The sequence below is a fragment of the Salvelinus sp. IW2-2015 genome, linkage group LG32 (genome assembly GCF_002910315.2).
Source record: "Salvelinus sp. IW2-2015 linkage group LG32, ASM291031v2, whole genome shotgun sequence".
Lineage (NCBI taxonomy): Eukaryota > Metazoa > Chordata > Actinopteri > Salmoniformes > Salmonidae > Salvelinus > Salvelinus sp. IW2-2015.
Window position 1 is genome coordinate 27,150,977 of NC_036871.1, and position 19,455 is coordinate 27,170,431.

Below are 19,455 nucleotides of genomic sequence, written 5' to 3' on the forward strand. Positions count from 1 at the left end.
AAAAAGATGATTCTGAAAATTGGCTTTAAAATTTGAATGGTGTCAGCAATTTTATATTGTAATCTTTTGAGCTTAACAACATGAATTGGGTTATTCAGAGTACTATATAGAAAATAGTATAGAAAACAGAACAAGGTTGTCAATAACTATTTTTCTATCATTTTTTATTATTAGATAGACCCTTATAGTCCTAAACTCTCAAATTATTCAGGTTACTCAACCAGGAAGGAATATTCAAAATCGGGCTCCAATACCACCATCGCCATGGCAGCGGTTATAGTAATAATAGTGTACAGAACAAAGTTATGACTTACTGTCACCAGCTACATTAAATCTTATGGCTTGACGGTTTAATAATCCTGAAATCTTCTAGAATCATTTCAAGTTATTAACTCATCATCTGTACTTTAAGTGCTAAACTTTCCCTTATAAGGAACAATGGATATGAATCTTCCCTCTCCCTGCTTTCACTCTTTCTATTAACAGTATATCATCCCAGACACCAAGAATCCGTCACAGGGGATGAAAAAGGACATGTAAACATTTGGAACATCTGTTTCTGTTTCTCCACGCATAGACAGAGAGAAAAGCCAGGAGACAAATGTATCATCAGTCCGGAGGATTGAAAAAAAACACCACATTGCAAACAAATTTTTCATATTTCAGAGGAATGACAGAAAAAATAAACAAACATTTAAAAGTGGAAGGCAAGCAATTAAAATAATATTAGAATAAATGGATGGAAAGAAACAGGCCACATGTCCTAACATGAAATACGAGGCTAATTGGTGCAGCAGCAGGCTGAAGGAATGTAAAGAGACAAAGCTTGTGGCTGCCTCTCTCAAGCTGGAGAGGCGACCGGAGAAAGAATAGACTAGAGAGAGAGAATGGGAGTCCAGGCTTTTGTAAGAAGGGAGGAACTGAATGGATGGGAGAGAGAGAGAGAGAGAGACAGGAGAGGGAGAGAAGAATGGGAAGGGAGGAGAAAGAAAGGGGTGGGAGGGTCACTGGGAAGGATTGACAGCTTGTGAGTATGGCTTGACCTGCTGGGTTCGCCCCCCAGTATTCTCAACAGGCTTAGAGAAGGACAAAATAAAGCCGCAGGAATGTTAATTTATTTTCAATTGTCAGTGCCAGGGACGCAGAGAGAAATAAAGAGTGCATATATACATATCAAGTGAGATTGGGACACAACTAGAGCAAGTAAGTAGTCCTGGACTGGTGTAAGCTCAACGCTCCAAGTTGAAATAAAGATGTGGGCCTAGCTGTGTGTTTTGTCTGTGTTCCAGTCTGAACCTCACAGGCATAATGCTTTAGTTCTTCAGCCCTCTCTGACTAACTCATTTGGGGAATGGTTCACCCCACCCACCTACCCCCACACATGGCCTACATTCGGAACAAAAAGACCAACACGTGAGGGGGAATATCAAACATGAGAAGATGGTAAGAGGGGAGCAGGGGGTCTGGGTGTAGTTGGAATCTACAGGAACTGAGAAAACAAGTCCCCCAGATCCATTGCACCCCAACACCTCAATGCTCCTCAGTAACATTTTGTCATGACAGACCCCGTCTGTCAGGGCTCTCCTCTCCAACTCCTCTCTTAAGGGACATGATGTCACTTCCTTGGCTCTGTCAGTGGTRCAGACAGAGCACATGCCATGGCTGCCAGTGATGGAGACAGGCGCAAGTCAGGCATGGCAGTCAGGTGGGAGGAGGGTTCAGCACCGTGAAGCTGATAATATATTTTGGGATGGGGCATGAAGGAGGGAATGGGGCAAGCAAGAACCGGTAGCAAACTGCATGGTATTCATAGGCTCAACGATGGTTGGTTGGTGCGTTTCAAGACTCTCTGCCAACAGAGATTGAAATTATAGATAGAGTGTCAACGGACACACACACACACAGAAAGAGAGAGAGAGAATGTATTGTGAAATTGAGAGGACGGAGTGAGGTAGCCTTCAGAAGATCGACTACAAAAGAGAAAACAACTAGGTCTGTCATTGAGGTTAGCAGAAAGCGGAAGAATGTAAATGAATAGGCAGAAATAGGAGTGAGAAATTGATGCAAGAAAGGCAGAGAGAAGTATGAACTGTATTGAATGAGCAGAAACAAGTGTGGGAAGTAAAAAGTCAGTCAACACTATCCTCATCATTTCAACCATCACTACTGTGTTTATATTATCCATCACAATTATAGTTCAGAACCGGTTTTGACATTACATTGTCTTATGTTATAGTGAAAATTTCCTGTTCAAAACATTCCCCATCTTTAGCCTATAGCTTCTCAACAAGACCGATTTATAAAAGGTTACCTGGGCTAAATGAACCCAAATGTATTCTGAGAAATCTGTGAATTTGAAGAAGAAAAACAACAATCAGAATCAAAAGAATCAGAATCAGTTTCAAATGAACCAATACACCCCTCTCTTTCCGAAGAAGACTCAGAATCANTCAGAATCAGTTTCAAATGAACCAATACACCCCTCTCTTTCCGAAGAAGACTCAGAATCAAACTTGGATGAATCAGAGTCAAAATAATCAGAAGGGGGAGAAGCTTTAAAATGTCAGTTTCATCAAGCAATACTACACCCTTCGCTCTCCCACTCCTCCCAGCTCAGTAACACTGCAGAGCTTGCAGTGAAATGAATAGGCTGACCTTTACACAGTGAGTTAAACAGTAAGGGTCAGTTAGAGAACAGCACCCAGCATCTCATCCTCTGACATGTCACACAGAGCTCCTCTTTTCAATCAGTCAGTCCTTCATATCTTCACACTCCTCCTCTCCTCTATTCCTCCTCCACGCCTTGTTCTGGTTCTCTGTCACTCCACTACATGCTCTTTATCTAACACACACACACACACACACACACACAGATGCAGGCATTAACGAACATGCACAAACACATGCGGGCGCACGCACACACAGACACATACCCCCACCCTCAACCTCACCTACCCACCCTCGGCTCACTCAAACACTCAATAACCATTTACAAGGGAAATTGTGGTTGGCTTGGCAACCTCACTCACACTCATATTCACAGCAAGTAAAAAATAAGCACCATAAAACGTTTGTGATCGTTCCCTGAATGTTAAAATGTTAAAACAGGGTGGGAATCTTGGCTGAAGGACAGGAACAGCTAGATTCCCCTGCAGGTAATGTGGTAGGAACTTCACAACTACCAATGTGAAACATATTACATGCTGCTGTGGACATACATGCTCTGCAGCGGAACACCTGAGCCTCTACCTCTCAATCTACACTCTCAGTGAGGCAGAATGTGATGTAAGAGAGGAGTGCAAATGTACACAGTTACAAATAGGAAGGAGGTCGCACAGACACACAAGGCTAGACAGAGAACATCCACACACAAGGCTAGACAGAGAACATCCACACACAAGGCTAGACAGAGAACATCCACACACAAGGCTAGACAGAGAACATCCACACACAAGGCTAGACAGAGAACATCCACACACAAGGCTAGACAGAGAACATCCACACACAAGGCTAGACAGAGAACATCCACACACAAGGCTAGACAGAGAACATCCACACACAAGGCTAGACAGAGAACATCCACACACAAGGCTAGACAGAGAACATCCACACACAAGGCTAGACAGAGAACATCCACACACAAGGCTAGACAGAGAACATCCACACACAAGGCTAGACAGAGAACATCCACACACACACTCACAAATCGGTTCAACACAAGCACACACACACACACACACACACACACACACACAAACCGGTTCAACACACGCACAATGTATGGTAAACACAATATGGCAAGCAAACAAAAGGAGTATGTTACTGCAAAACCTGCAAATCCATCTATTGAATACCAAGCAGTTTCACTGGAGCTAGCTAGTTGACTGGGGGAGGGGATAGTTAGAAGTACTGCATTTCATTGCCAACCCTGAACCCTTCTGGATAAAACATTTGCATTTCCTAGGGGGAAAAGAAACTGGTTTGACCCGTTTACCCTGTTGTCTGTTGGCTAATCATTTGCTTATCGCTTTCACCGAGATTCCTACAAGAGAGGGCTAGGTCATACTTAAACCAGACCTGTTTCTTATGGATATTTTGAACAGTAGGTTGAGGTTCAAACACACACACCCACTTTTCAACATTTAAATATTCTGACAGATGTAAAAAAAAAARRARAAAAAAAAAAAGAAGAAGCAGAACCAGTTCTCTGTCCTCCAATCAGACCACTGACAAAACCAAGAAATAAGAATCAAACAAACAGCCATTCTTCTCAATGCTTCAAACAAAGCAAGAGAGATACAGCGGCGTTTCCCTTATTCTGAAGCAGAGCCCTAGCCCAGTACTAGAGTAGAAGACTGAAGCAGAGCCCTAGCCCAGTACTAGAGTAGAAGACTGAAGCAGAGCCCCTAGCCAGTACTAGAGTAGAAGATGAAGCAGAGCCCTAGCCCAGTACTGGAGTATAAGATTGAAGCAGAGCCCTAGCCCAGTACTGGTAAGAGACTGAAGCAGAGCCCTAGCCCAGTACTGGAGTAAGAGACTGAAGCAGGAGCCCTAGCCAGTACTGGAGTAGAAGACTGAAGCAGAGCCCTAGCCCAGTACTGGAGTAGAAGACTGAAGCAGAGCCCTAGCCAGTACTGGAGTAGAAGCTGAAGCGAGCCTAGCCCAGTATGGAGTAGAAGACTGAAGCAGAGCCCTAGCCCAGTACTGGAGTAGAAGACTGAAGAGAGCCCTAGCCCAGTACTGGAGTAGAAGACTGAGCAGAGCCCTAGCCAGTACTGGAGTAGAAGACTGAAGCAGAGCCCTAGCCCAGTACTGGAGTAGAAGACTGAAGCAGAGCCCTAGCCCAGTACTGGAGTAGAAGACTGAAGCAGAGCCCTAGCCCAGTACTGGAGTAGAAGACTGAGCAGAGCCTAGCCCAGTACTAGGTAGAAGACGAAGCAGAGCCTAGCCCAGTACTGGAGTAGAAGACTGAAGCAGAGCCCTAGCCCAGTACTGGAGTAGAAGACTGAAGCAGAGCCCTAGCCAGTACTAGAGGGAAACAGAAGCAGAGCCTAGCCCAGTACTGGAGTAAAGACTGAAGCAGAGCCCTAGCCCAGTACTGGAGTAGAAGACTGAAGCAGAGCCCTAGCCCAGTACTGGAGTAAGAGACTGAAGCAGAAGACGCCTGCCCTCTTTTCATTCTCAGGGCACCTCCTCAGGTTTCTAATTTTTTCTCCTCCTCCTTCTCCAGCAGGCCTACATCATTCCTTTGGGTGTTTGTGTAGTGTCCCGTAGTTACCTCTGAAGAGACCTGGACAGGTCAGCAGCGGCAGAAAGGCAGCTCAGAGAGTTAAAGCCTGCCCTGTCCTACTCATAGGTACAAGGCCATCAATAATTCACCGTCATCGGGAAGCATTATCTAACAGCCTGATAAAATATTTAAAATGGTGGTGACAACACAGAAACAGTGAAGAAGTGCTCCATAAGAGGACGAAAGAGAAGGACACTGCAGGTGGCGACAGAGGGAGGGAGTTCGCAACAGATGTGACGTTGCTGCGGCAACTGAAGTGGGAGAAAGTCTCTCCTTCCAAAGGTATTCTGATGTGTTAGCTTAGCTAGCTAGCCTCCTCTCTGAGGCCAATTTAACCATTACACATCAAGTACAGAATCTGCCTTGCTTAATATAGGCACAGACAGTGAAGGTACTCCAATGTGTCAGCTAGCTATAGCCTGGTTTAAACAGATGGAATGCTACACAGAATTCCGTCTGATTTAACCAGGCTAAGCTAGCTACCCCTCGAGGTGTAAATAAATTATACTAAATAAACGGCACAGTAAGTGAATGAACAATCAACCCACTGCATTGCTGTCTCTTTCATTTTGCACCATAACAGTGGAATACAGGCTCTATGTAAAGTGGAAGTACAGGCTCTATGTAACAGTGGAGAGTACGGCTCTATGTAACAGTGGAAGTACAGGCTCTATGTAACAGTGGAAGTACAGGCTCTATGTAACAGTGAAAGTACAGGCTTCTGGTACAGTGAAAGTACAGGCTCTATGTAACAGTGGAAGTACAGGCTCTATGTAACAGTGGAGTACAGGCTCTATGTAACAGTGAAGTACAGGCTCTATGTAACAGTGAAGTACAGCTCTATGTAACAGTGAAAGTACAGGCTCTATGTAACAGTGGAAGTATAGGCTCTATGTAACAGTGGAAGTACAGGCTCTATGTAACAGTGGAAGTATGTAACAGTGGAAGTATAGGCTCTATGTACAGTGGAAGTATAGGCTCTATGTAACAGTGGAAGTTTGTAACAGTGGAAGTACTGGCTCTATGTAACAGTGGAAGTATGTAACAGTGGAAGTATAGGCTCTATGTAACAGTGGAAGTATAGGCTCTATGTAAAGTGGAAGTACAGGCTCTATGTAACAGTGGAAGTATAGGCTCTATGTAAAGTGGAAGTACAGGTCTATGTAACAGTGGAAGTACAGGCTCTATGTAACAGTGGAAGTAATGTACAGTGGAAGTACAGGCTCTATGTAACAGTGGAAGTAGAGGCTCTATGTACAGTGGAAGTACAGGGTCTGTGTAACAGTGGAAGTACGGCTCTGTGTAACAGTGGAAGTATGTAACAGTGGAAGTATGTAACAGTGGAAGTACAGGTCTATGTAACAGTGGAAGTACAGGCTCTATGTAACAGTGGAAGTCAGGCTCTATGTAACAGTGGAAGTACAGGCTCTATGTAACAGTGGAAGTATGTAACAGTGGAAGTATGTAAAGTGGAGTACAGGCTCTATGTAACAGTGGAAGTACAGGCTCTATGTAACAGTGGAAGTACAGGCTCTATGTCATAGTGGGAGTTGTAACAGTGGAAGTATGTAACAGTGGAAGTACAGGCTCTATGTAACAGTGGGTACAGGCTCTATGTCAAGTGGAAGTCAGCTCTATGTCACAGTGGGAGTATGTAACAGTGGAAGTATGTAACAGTGGACGTACAGGCTCTATGTAACAGTGGAAGTACAGGCTCTATGTAACAGTGGAAGTAGAGGTCTTATGTAACAGTGGAAGTACAGGCTCTATGTAACAGTGGAAGTACAGGCTCTATGTAACAGTGGAAGTACAGGTCTATGTCACAGTGGGAGTATGTAACAGTGGAAGTTATGTAACAGTGGACGTACAGGCTCTATGTAACAGTGGAAGTACAGGCTCTATGTAACAGTGGAAGTAGAGGCTCTATGTAACAGTAGAAGTACAGGCTCTATGTAACAGTGAAGTAAGAGGCTCTATTGTAACAGTGGAAGTAGAGGCTCTATGTAACAGTGGAAGTAAGGCTCTATGTAACAGTGGAAGTAAAGGCTCTATGTAAGTGGAAGTATAGGTCTATGTAACAGTGGAAGTACAGGCTCTATGTAACAGTGGAAGTACAGGCTCTATGTAAGTGGAAGTACAGGCTCTATGTAACAGTGGAAGTACAGGCTTTCTATGTAACAGTGGAAGTATAGGCTCTATGTAACATGGGAAGTACAGGCTCTATGTAACAGTGGAAGTACAGGCTCTATGTAACAGTGGAAGTATAGGCTCTATGTAAGCGCAGGTGGAAGCATTCACTGGCCTGTACTAACAAATAGGCCTTTCTCAATGACAGAGAAATCTCTCCAAGCCTAGATCAATTACACCGAAGCTCGGCTGTAATTAAAATGTCCTAACAAAAGGTCCTGGAACGCAGGACACAAACCTGCACGCTGAAAATAAGCCCTGTTCAATCTACAGCACTATCTACAAGCATTTGAAAGGGTCTGAGTTTTAGATTCAGCTCAGGTTTCCTGTAGGCACATTGAATGGTATGCTAAACTTCAAAGACATTTTTTCATGTTTCTTCATGTACACAAACAGTTACATATCAGGATATTATTTGACAACATATCGTATCTTTTTGACAATATCGCAATATTATTTTGTCGCTAGTTGGCTGTACCTGCACCAAAACTCCTTCATACTGCTTGTTCTCCATCTTCTTTTTAAATAGGGAGCCCATTTGTTTTCAGCACTTTTATTTCCATGACTGATCAAAACCCATTCTCTGTCTTGTCCCTCTGTAGCAAACATATGGTGAGCAATATGTTTGTAACACCAAATCGCAATAAAATCACAGTATTGAATCGCAATATATATAGAATCATGAGAATAGCAATACACACTGTATCATATCGCAATACATATAGAATCATGAGAATCACAAAACATATCGTATCAGCACCTAAGTATCATGACAATATGCTATTGTGAGGTCCCTGGCAAATGGGTTAGACATGGCACATCATATGCAGCAAGTCCATGAACCAAATATGATATACATCAAGTATATTATCTACTTCACAAAGTCTGTTTACAATCACATGAAATGCAATATTTAAATTAGGCCTATTGCCCCAAAAACATTTGTACTTCTTTTTCCCTTCTCATTACTCTAGCTATCAACAAAGTACTTRTTTGTTTCCTTTAACATGTTGGATAGTAGTTGTGTTTAGCAGAGAAGACAGGCTGCTTATGACTCTCTAATTAAAATCCTTCTCTCTCTCTTTTTGAAGGGGGGGGGTGGATGCTGTCTCTCTGAAAGCATTGTTTTTGGGTGGAAAACAGTCTCTGAAAATTGTCAATAACAGTCTTCTGATGAAAAAACGAATCATGCCAAATGCCAGCAATATCGTGGGAGGTGACATTTATGTTTGGGACTTAGACAATGCACACACAAAGTAAATAAGCTTCCACTCAACCTACAGAGAATACAAATGTGGTTTCTACTATTATGCAATGTGTGAGCAAAGCACAACAATTAAAATAGCATAAAAAAACTCTTAATTCTCAACAAACTAACCCCAAATATCATTCTAGCTGAATTTGGATTAAGGTGGTGTGTCGTTGAACAGAAAGCCCCTGGCGCCTGTTAAAATATTCTCGTCCGACAGCTATTTGCTCAAGTCCTTCTCTGAAATCATTTTACAGATGAATTCAGTCTATCACGAGTACAGGCCCCAGAGATGAATTCAATGGCACAACATTGGTTTGATTGATGGAGTGTGAATGGCTATCTGAGATAAGTAGATTCTTTGTCTTACTCGCCAATGCAAATATTAAAATAACAAACCTTGATGTGATGGGAGAAGTGATTGATTTAGACATACATTTTCATATATAAAAAAAAAAGAGACTGAAACAGACTAATCTACAGTTATGAGACTCGTTAAAGCCTGAGAGGATGTACGGTAGTCCTTGGAGAAGACACATTCATTTTCAGTCCACTCAAATGAACAATCTTTCAAAAAGGAAAGAGAAACATGACTCAATAGTGTGGAACCTGTATATTCCAAACTTGCCATTTCTAGAAATCATGGATGGCAAAAAACTAAATTCATAGCAAGCCTCAGATCTGCCTCAGCGTGATCCACCCTACCAAGACAAAAGCATAGCACCTGAGCGCTATAAGCTCCACACTTCCTGTGACCTGAAGGTATAGAAGACCACCAAATAAAGCACATAATCGGTCTACTCCCCGGAGACAGTCCCAGAGCAGTGTCCTCTTACGCTAATGCCCTCCAGTCCAGTGGTGGTAGAGCATCACAGAGCATCTCTGAGGGCGGTCCAGACAACTCACAGGTCATTGCTAATCTCCTGATAGATGAAGCCTAAGGACCCCCGGCCATCCATCACACCCCAGCGACACGTCTCCCACTGGGCCAGCTTTACACACTCCAAAGAGTTAAACACAGACCCAAAAGACCCAGAGATCATCCATCACTCAAAAAACTAGCAGCCCCTCCGCTCCCTTCCAGACGATGTGGGCTTTAACAACACCGAGGGGGCTTGCTTTCTTAACAGAAGGAAAAGCGTTCTGTGTTGTAGGGGCTATGGAGGGTAGGTAGGGAGGGAGATGTTTGGTGAGAACATATCTAGGGCTGCTCTGCTCTATAGCTCAGCTCCAGGGCCTCTGTTGATCATTAAACATCCATTTGAGAAGCAGTGGGGGAAAGTTAACTGTCATTTAAAGCACAGAGGGTGGTGAGGGAGATTTTTACCCCTTAGAAATACCAAAGGCATACATTAATCGAGCGGGTCAGCTAACACAACCTAACACAATGTCATTTGTTCCAGTCTCCATCCATTTATCTCAGTTGCTATAAAAAGGAGGAAGACGGATGATGAAAAAGCTACGATGAACATTTGCAATTAACTACCAAATCAAACAAACCCATCACCCTCCTCTTCCTCCTTACGTATCCCTCTTTCCTTCTCTTCCTCCCATTCTCTCCTTCTCCATCTGTTTGTTCCTACCTTTTGACAGTGAGTGTGTCAGAAAACAGAAAAAGACAGCTGTCAAACCGGTCCCTTGTGATTGAGGATGGCAGGTGAGCTTCTCTCTCTCCCTCTGTGTCCTCTCTCTCTCTCTCTCTGATGTGATTGTGCGTGAGCACAGGAAGCAGGCATCTCTTTTCATTATGTGTCATCTGGGTTGTGGCGGGCCGTAGCGGGCAGAGGAGAGCTGCGTTCACTTTATTACCAAGAGGCAGGATGATCAGGGCCACTAACCCTTGGGAGAACACTACCCCTGGCATTTACATCCACCACCTCTGGGGCTTTTGTCCCAAATGGCTCCCTATTCCCTATATAGTGCACTACATCTGACCAGAGCCCTGGTCAAAAGCAGTACACTATATAAGGAATCGGGTGCCAACAGACCATCAGAGAGCATCACCATTGACCTGTCCTGTAGGCCGGCCCCCTGCGTTACAGCAACCTGGGCTTCAACTAATGGATGTGAGCGATGTACATTTCAGAAGAAATATAAATAAAATGAAAAGAATGAGGGAGGAAAGGAAGGGAAGAGGCTTTTCCTTTTTCTTGACATAAATTGTCATCCGTTTGTAAGGAAGGCATGGTTTGTGTGTGTGTCCATCCGTTTGTAAGGAAGGAATGGTTTGTGTGTGTGTCCATCTGTTTGATTCCTCACGATTTCATTGTGTTCGACATCCCTATTAGGCGATGTTTGACAAGACATTAAAGGAAATAAATCTAAATAAACTCAGCAAGGCTACACTCAGCAAGGCATTCTTTCACAGCAGAGCAACAGCTGCATTGCATGGAAAATAAACATCTTTATGACAGAAAAACAAGAGGCCATTGGTTGCTCAAAACAGTGCTTCACACAAAGCTTTCGAAGAGGCCTCCAGAAATCTATTTTGATTTTGTAAATAACCAATAACTCAAATAGAAGTTCAAGAAAATGGCTTAATCCATTGATCTTTTTGCTTATTATTTTACTATAATTACACAAGATGCTACTTGAAGCATGTAGGTCTATTGTGTAGTTTCTTCCCGAGTTATCTTTCTAAAAGAGCTGGTTTTGATCATGTTTTGTGGTCATCCCAAGTATAGGCCTACTGTATACTTTTAATGTGAGAGACAATAGCAAACAAAAAGTGCGCTGTAAAGATTTTAATCTTAGATCCTATAATATTTTTTTTWAATGTAAAAAAAATAAATACAAGTCAGCGTATTTAAATAAGCTCCCACCAAAACCCCCAAGTGGACACTACTCACACTGCAACAAGCAGTTTTCACATTTCTCTACTTACACACCTTTCAAACCAAGACGTTTTTCCGCGAACTTCAGCATCCAGACAACCTTTTGACAACTTTTCCTTATATATGAGAAGGTATTGCCAGCGACAAAGCCTCTACGCTGCTTTTAGACAAGCGTGGAGACTCGTCTTGATAAATCAATACATGTCAGATTTGTATTTTCACTGAATCTCCGTTTAGATATTAGTTAGCTAACATTTCCATAGCCTAATTGTAGCCTAAGTTGAGATGAATGCTGCTCATGATCATCTTGTCCATTTGGCTCATTTAAAAAAATATATATATATTGCCAGCACGTTATGTAGCTTAACAAGTGGATTAATTTGCTCTTCACTTGCAAGTGACTTAATAGTCTAGGCCTAGTCCCTACCAAAAGCCTGTGATGGGTCTGAATCAATCAATGGGATTTTGTTTCACTGAATCTCCCTCTGTACATTTGGTTAATTCTCTGGCTGGGCAAATAAGTGGAGGTAGTATAGCTCATTAGTCATTTGTTCATCTATCACTGAATAAGAAACATTTAGCATGCAATAATGTAGCCTAAATAGAGTGTATAGAGTGTAGGCTTCATTTTCTGCTGGATCGCGTTCAGAGAAACTCAAATAGCCTGCGGAGGTTGTGAAATATGAACACAACACTCACATGCTTTTGAAAATATAGCTTGCTATTATTTTCTATTGGTATCATGATGAAGATACCCTCAATGTAAGACCCTACTCCTGYTCCCTAACAAAGCGGAGTGAGGGTAGGAAAGAGATGAAACCTGGATCTAAAAAGCATAGGCTTGCCTTGGGCTCTTTTTCAAAATATTACATCAGTTCCACACGTTGCCAAGTGTGCAAAATATTATTCAAATGTATTTGTATTTTTTTCATTATATTCTTAGCCTACTAGAAAATATGTCTTGACTGTGATCAGGGTAGCCGAAGTGTCGTCTGTTTAATTAACAAAATTACTTTTGATATCATGTACATGGCGCTACCATGTAGCATATATGCTGCACAGACCAGTAACATAATTAAACTCAAAATATGCCATTCTATTCTTTTGAAAATAGATTTTATTAGTCTTACAATGTTTCTTACGACCTGTGCAAAACAAATGAATAATGGATTTCTTTGTGATGGTGTATATTCAATGGATTTTTTCAAATAGACGTCCACCCACATCAGCCCACGTCTGCTCCCACTCCAAAATGTGCCGGCATGTGCACTGGAGATAGAAACCACTTATCCCGGCAAGAATGTGTTAAAACTGGACTGTATGAATTGGACTCTAAAAAAAACATTGCCTACATTTTTTTTTTTTTACAGGCAACATACTGTAAAGTCTGTCTGTAAAGGGTATTACTTTGGGGATTTTGGTTTGAATTATGGCAGCCTACCAACTCTGTCAATCCCAACTAAATCTGCATTTGCAATCCAACATGAGCACTCTCTCACACAAACACATACGCACAGAATATTGATGCTGCATGAAATAACTGTCAAAAAAACATTTACAGTGGTCTGCAATGAACAACAGCATTCCTGTTCTATAGCCCAGCAGCACCCTTCCCCTCTCAGGACTAAACTGGTTGGGGGATGGGGGCTGGTAGCTCAAGTTCTCTCCATTGAAATGCAGCCACTTTGATATGTAAATCGTCAGTTACAACAACAAAAAAATGCTAGAAATCACACTAGCATAGGCCTACATTGAAGCCATTTGCACCCGAGCTGATGTGAGATGAGATGGCACTTCCCCTGGAGACACCGGGCTTCAACAAATGGACCAACCCACAGAGAGAGCATCTGGGGCAGGGGAGTGGAGGAGTAGGGGGGTGGGCATGGGAGGGACAACGGAACATTTGTCCCAATGAATTCCYCAAATCCATCCCAACACGGACATGAAATGAATGAAAGTTACTCCTCCGGTTCCTAGACAGGTATTTAAAACAAATGAGTTATGATTTAGATTTTACCATCACTTGTAAAAAAAAATTTTTAACACCTTTTATTCAACTAGGCAAGTCAGTTAAGAACAAAATCTTATTTACAATGATGGTCTACCCCGGCCAAACCCTAACCCGGACTACGCTGGGCCAATTGTGCGCCACCCTATGGGACTGGTTGTGTAATACAGCCTGGAATCAAACCAGGGTCTGTAGTCTGTAGCCTTAGACCGCTGCGCCACTCGGGAGCCTATAGGCCCTACCAGTAGCCTATTTTCTCCAATAACCCTGTTAAAAATGCTTGCATTTTCTCAACTGCATTTCCAATTCTGATTTGACCTAGTTAAATAGACTACATCACCAGCGTAGAAAATGTCATGGGCCAACACACAACATTACCCTCCTGTAGTGAGTTGAGTGGTGTGTCTACAGGTAAGGTATACTGCCTCACCTCTGTGATATATAGGCTAGCTAGACTAATCACTAATAAACTAATGAACTTATAATGACTGGTCAAGCTCTTTGCCAGATGTATGCTCCGCTTGGAATCCTATGCTATTTGCTTATTGCTTCCCATAGAGCCCAATATGCTTGTTAGGGTGCTTGCTTTGGCTTTGGCCTTGTTTATGTTGACTTATGATGATGATTCATAAACGGAATCCTCCATGAACGATAATGAGGACTTTATATTCTCCCTTCTCTTATTAGATCGCCTGCCCAGCTCTAAACGACGAGCTAATCTATGGAATTAGTGYACGGTAACTGTGTGAGGACTGATTTAATACAATTCTACACATTTTGTCATGAGGCTAGGACAAAATGATGCAGTTTTAAAGTTTATTTCCTGCTATTCTACACTTTTGCCATGGGGCAGAGAAAGAAAATGTGCTGTTTTATAGCTTGTCTCATGCTTTTGTTCACAATTTGCCATGAGGCTGAGATAGAATTTTGCAGTTTTAATGCTAATTTCCTGCAATTCTACACATTTTGCTACCATATGCTATCTGGGGGTTTTGTTGTGTGTGTGTGTCCCAACACACATGGCTGGCTTAGATATCTGTGAATTATACATGTTCAGTGAAATGATCTCATTTTACAGCCGCAGAATGGAGAGGAAGACGAAGACAGCAACTGACTTGCAGCTACTTAGGTCGTTGTGTCCTCGGGACTAGGCTATGTCTAATGGGGTAATGGGAGATGTTACATTTATTTGACAGTCTATCGCCCCACTTCTGTACTTGACAGCGTGTTACCTAGACAAAGAATTTGCCAAACCACCCTACTACACATACATTTCTATTTTCTTCCTAATCCAAGATGACTATGCTACTTGTCTCTTTTACAGTGCTAACCCAAAACCTCATCTACACAGGTGACATCTAGACTAATTACCAAAGCCAGGACAACAACGCCTCATTCAGTGACCAACAGAATAAAACCTATAATAATCTATTTCAGGTAGTAGGCCTAGCCTTCGAATACATCCATTCATTCATTATAGCCTAACTAGATTTTTAAAAGCACAGTAGTTTGAATAAACCAAATTCACTGAATTCAGAGCGATGGCCGCCGAAGTCCACATCTGGATAAACCTCATGCAACTTTTCCAATATCCCAAGGCCCAGAGTCGCTTAATGTAAGAACCACTGATGTCTGTTAAAATGCAATTATTTCAGATTGTAAAATCTTTAGGCTGGTATACCAAGCAGTAGCAGATAGACCTAATTTTCACAGATTGCTTGGCATTGACATCACAACTATAGACCAATCTGTAAGTGTTCTTAAAATGGAGTGAAATTCGGTAAAATGTCCGTTAGTGACCGCAACGATATCGTTAGGATTGAAGTGTATTTTCTCAACTCAGCCTTAAAAAAAACAACCGACACCCTCATCGCAAGTAACCTAAATAGCGCCCAGACGGCAGGACGGCGTGTTAGACCAATGTTGGAATACTTACATTTGGGGGCGAATAGTCCTAAATGGTGATTGACAAAAATTGCTGTTCGGCACCGAAGTAACACAGAGAGAGTGGTTACCCCTTCAGCAGGCTATAGGCCACCCTCAAACTCGGTATACGCAGCGGGCAACACAAAGACGTCCGTGGTTCCGATGCATGCTCCCCTTACGAGGGACAGATCGTGTTGTTTCTTGTGGCAGGTATCTCTCTCTCTCCAAGTCCATGCGCCCCCAAGGACCTGACGAACTCTTCCATAGCGAGATGATGTTCGGAACTATTTGGCCTAATCAATAGGTTTCTTCCATATCCCTCTCTCACGCATCCACATTTTCCTTTCGAGGGGACGCAATTAATTCAACAACTGCACGTCTGTAATTTTAGGCTATAGTAAACGATGCGAATGAGAAGCAAATCAGCTCATATCCTAAAACAAATGCAGGCAGTCGTCTTCCACGATGATGTCAATGTATTCTGAAAGTCGCATAAAACAATGCTGAAACATTCTAGAATGAGACTTCAGTTCGGGGGTCTCAGGTCTGTCTGTGCGTCGGGCTTGTGCTCCAGTCAATCTCTTCGCGGCTCTATCTACACACCGCTGAGCTAGAGCCAGTCGAACTCCCCATACAAACAAGAGAAGAAACCGTGAGCCGGTTCTCTGCTCTGCAGCAGCTGGCTTTCAATGGGCCAGCCTAAAACCTGGCGTGGATCTGGCAGAAGGCAGGGACTGGTGTCTGGTGCTCTTAGCAGTTCTGTATAGGACCTGCCTGTACAGTATAAGGAATATGGCCCCTAAAGGATGGGATGGACCTGGTACCTGGATATTGATAGTGATAATATTATTAAAAATATATATATATTTCACCTTTATTTAACCAGGTAGGCCAGTTGAGAACACGTTCTCATTTACAACTGCGACCTGGCCAAGATAAAGCAAAGCAGTGCGACAAAAACAACAACACAGAGTTACACATGGGATAATCAAACGTAYAGTCAATAACACAATACAAAATCTGTATACAGTGTGTGCAAATAATAGGCACAGTCAAATACATATTTCTAAATTCCTCTAAACACAGTGTTTCATATAGGGCTCTGTTAAATATGTAATTCATTGCAAAGTGGGCTATTATGGCACTTAGTATCAGCTAATAGCTTATATGGGATAAATAGTTCACACTCATTCTCACAACAGAAGTTGTCACTACTAAAGACAAAAAATAAAAGGGAAAATGCAGCTATGTTATTACATGATTAATTCCAGCTGGCCCTGATGAATAATCTGGACAGAGGGGGAAAAGCCACACCGGGAAGGTAATAAGATTATATGGGGCCACTGCTGATGGAAAAACATAAGCAATCCACCCAGCACATGAAGCCATAACATCTAAACACATCCAATTTAAACACAAACCAAACAGCATCCCTCTAGTAATCCCCGGGCCAATAGGAACTGTTTGTCTACCTGTTTATATAGTTTTCCCAGCTGTGTCTGTATACCCTGTCAACATGACCACAATGTCACTGCTGTGCATAACTCCCAAAGCAAGTCCTCTGATGACAACATGTCATATTGGATTACAGGCAAGAAATTGTAATTTCCTGTTGTTTTATTATAGCCTTGTTATGTGGGAACATCAAATGTGAACTGTATATGTCTTGTCGTCGTTATAGACAACAATGGATGCACTGGAGGGCAAAATTATATCCGTCAACTGGATTGAGCTCAACAGGTTTATGGTAATTTTTCTCCGTTTCCCAGAATTCCCAGGCTGTGTCCCTTTGAACATAATATCACACTATTATTAATACCAGTGTCAGTTTCTGGACCATTACTTTCCACTATTTATAGAAATAATCTTTGTTTAAACACTGTGAAATTAAATAACAGAATTACAGACTCTGTTACTAGTGCATGTTGACACAGAATACATTATTACCCCTCAAAAAATGGARTCTACTTTCTAACAAAAAAAACACAAAAAAACACAACAGCAAAGTTTGAAGCAAAGTTATTGTCCTGAATGAAGATGAATTTCCTCTCTTTTCTTCCCCTAGCCAAAGTACATTGCCAGGTCAGTGGGCTCTGTTACACGTGGCTTCAATAAAAAGCTGGTCTCCTGGCCGCACAGGGGAAATGCGAATTTGGGTCAAATTCACCAGGTGGAAAGTGAGAGGATTAGTGAGGAGCTCTCATGTTTTCCACAGCATAATTTTACATAATAAAGAATAGCGCAGTAAGACAAAACAGATGTAGGCTAATGATGGTAATCCGCTGGCACATATTCCTATTTAGAGAAATAATGTTTATGTATAGAGTACTATTGAAAGTATAAACACAATACTTTATTTGAACTGACCTGCGAAGTGCCTGAAATATTTCTGTGTTTTATTATTCAGGGGCTTGTGATCAATGCCATACTGTATATGTCCAAAAGACACACAAGTAGCCACTTCCTGTATTTTCAGAACACTTATGGTGCTCGCAGAAAAGGCTTATTCTTGCTGTTACACTGTAGCCGCATGTTGTTGCCCTTACTCAACACCACGTTTCACTATAATTGTTTCTTTATTTGGTGCAAGCTTGTGAAGAATAGCTCAGCTCCCACCCATACATATGCATCAACTCACCCTGGAKTCTTTCTCACGATTGTCAGGTTTCCCTGTTTTCCTCAGTAATGAAGCCACAGAATGAGTGAAGGGAAGAAACCAACAGTAACAGAATACTGTATCATGTTGAAGCACTAAGACAGTCTTTCCCTTCCCACTGCTTGTGTTGCACAGTATGATAATCTCGGAGATCCGTTATCATGTGTGTTTGTCCTAAAGTGTAGAACAAACAGAGCACATTGAGAGGAGTTTGATGATTTGATTTGAACTTTCAACTCTCATGTAGCCTATAAGAAGAGGGGGACTACATATACAACATTTCATATTTCATCTGAGAAATAATCTGATGATGAATCATCAGATGCTATGCTCAAGTCTTTTGACTTTTTGTGTGACTGTCTGAAAAAAATACCCCCCAAAAGTCCCATGTCTCACTGTCTCCCATTCCTCCACCCCTACATATTGTCTTTGATTTCACTTCCCTTGGATGTGTGTGTCCCCCTCCCCCAATGCGTTGTTCACATTATGGACAAAACCTCATGCAGGATTGTGGACTGTTTCAACCAACCGTAACACAGTTAATAAGGGAGTACTGGAGAGTGTTGTGGTAAATATGTCTTGAGTCATTGTTCTGTGGTTTTACTCATTATGATCAAAAGCCCGACAATTCTAAGGCAATCTGAAGTGAGAGGGAAAAATACCTAAATTGAGTCTAAAAGTAAGTTTGAGGGATTTGCCCTGGCATTCGATAAATGCTTGTTCCATTCAGACAACAAACACTGAGATGAAGCCAGTTCCATGTGCCCCTCGGATTCACAACATATTTCCTTTTCAGTCTATTATGTGTGCTTCTCTTTTAGTTGAATTATTGTCATGCGGTACCAAACACGTTGCCATAGAGCTCCAGGATTAACCACCAGAATGGCAATCCCATGTTGGACCTAAAGGAGAAGTCTTTCAAGATTGATGGAAAGCTATGTCAGGGAAGATGTTATTGTATCACTAGATTGTGTGGTGATTATATTCATCTTCTTGTTTGTGATAGTCATTTTTATTCACGATACAGGGCAAAAAGTTCCTCATTCAAAATCAAACGTTCAATCGTAGATCTGACTCAATTTAAATCATCAACTGAATTGCGGTACTTGCAAGGAAGTGACTCTACAACACCCTCTTTTGTGTTTCAAAAGCGCACAGCTATACTGCCATACTCTCCTTTTCTGAAACCCATTTCTATTTGTCCTCCACATCTATCCCCACAGGACTTCCTCTGACTGCAGCCAGCCAGGCAGCCCCAGATGACAGAAGTTAGATCAAGCATAGAAGAAGAATCCAGGCCTTGAG

At 42.1% G+C, this 19,455-nt stretch overlaps 1 protein-coding gene across 8 annotated transcripts in view; it reads right to left on the minus strand.

Moving 5' to 3' along the window:
- The window catches only part of LOC111956576 (adhesion G protein-coupled receptor L2-like), a 144,656-nt gene extending 128,500 nt beyond the window's left edge, over positions 1-16,156 (minus strand). For 3 of the 8 annotated variants that reach the window (XM_070436627.1, XM_070436625.1, XM_070436626.1), the window contains exon 1: positions 15,505-16,152. The gene's annotated coding sequence lies outside the window, so the exon portion shown is untranslated. Of the gene's footprint in view, positions 1-15,504 lie in introns of all 8 variants that reach the window. The other 5 variants (XM_070436629.1, XM_070436630.1, XM_023977064.2 and 2 more) reach the window with 4 other exon arrangements.
- Between the last annotated feature and the right edge of the window lie 3,299 nt (positions 16,157-19,455).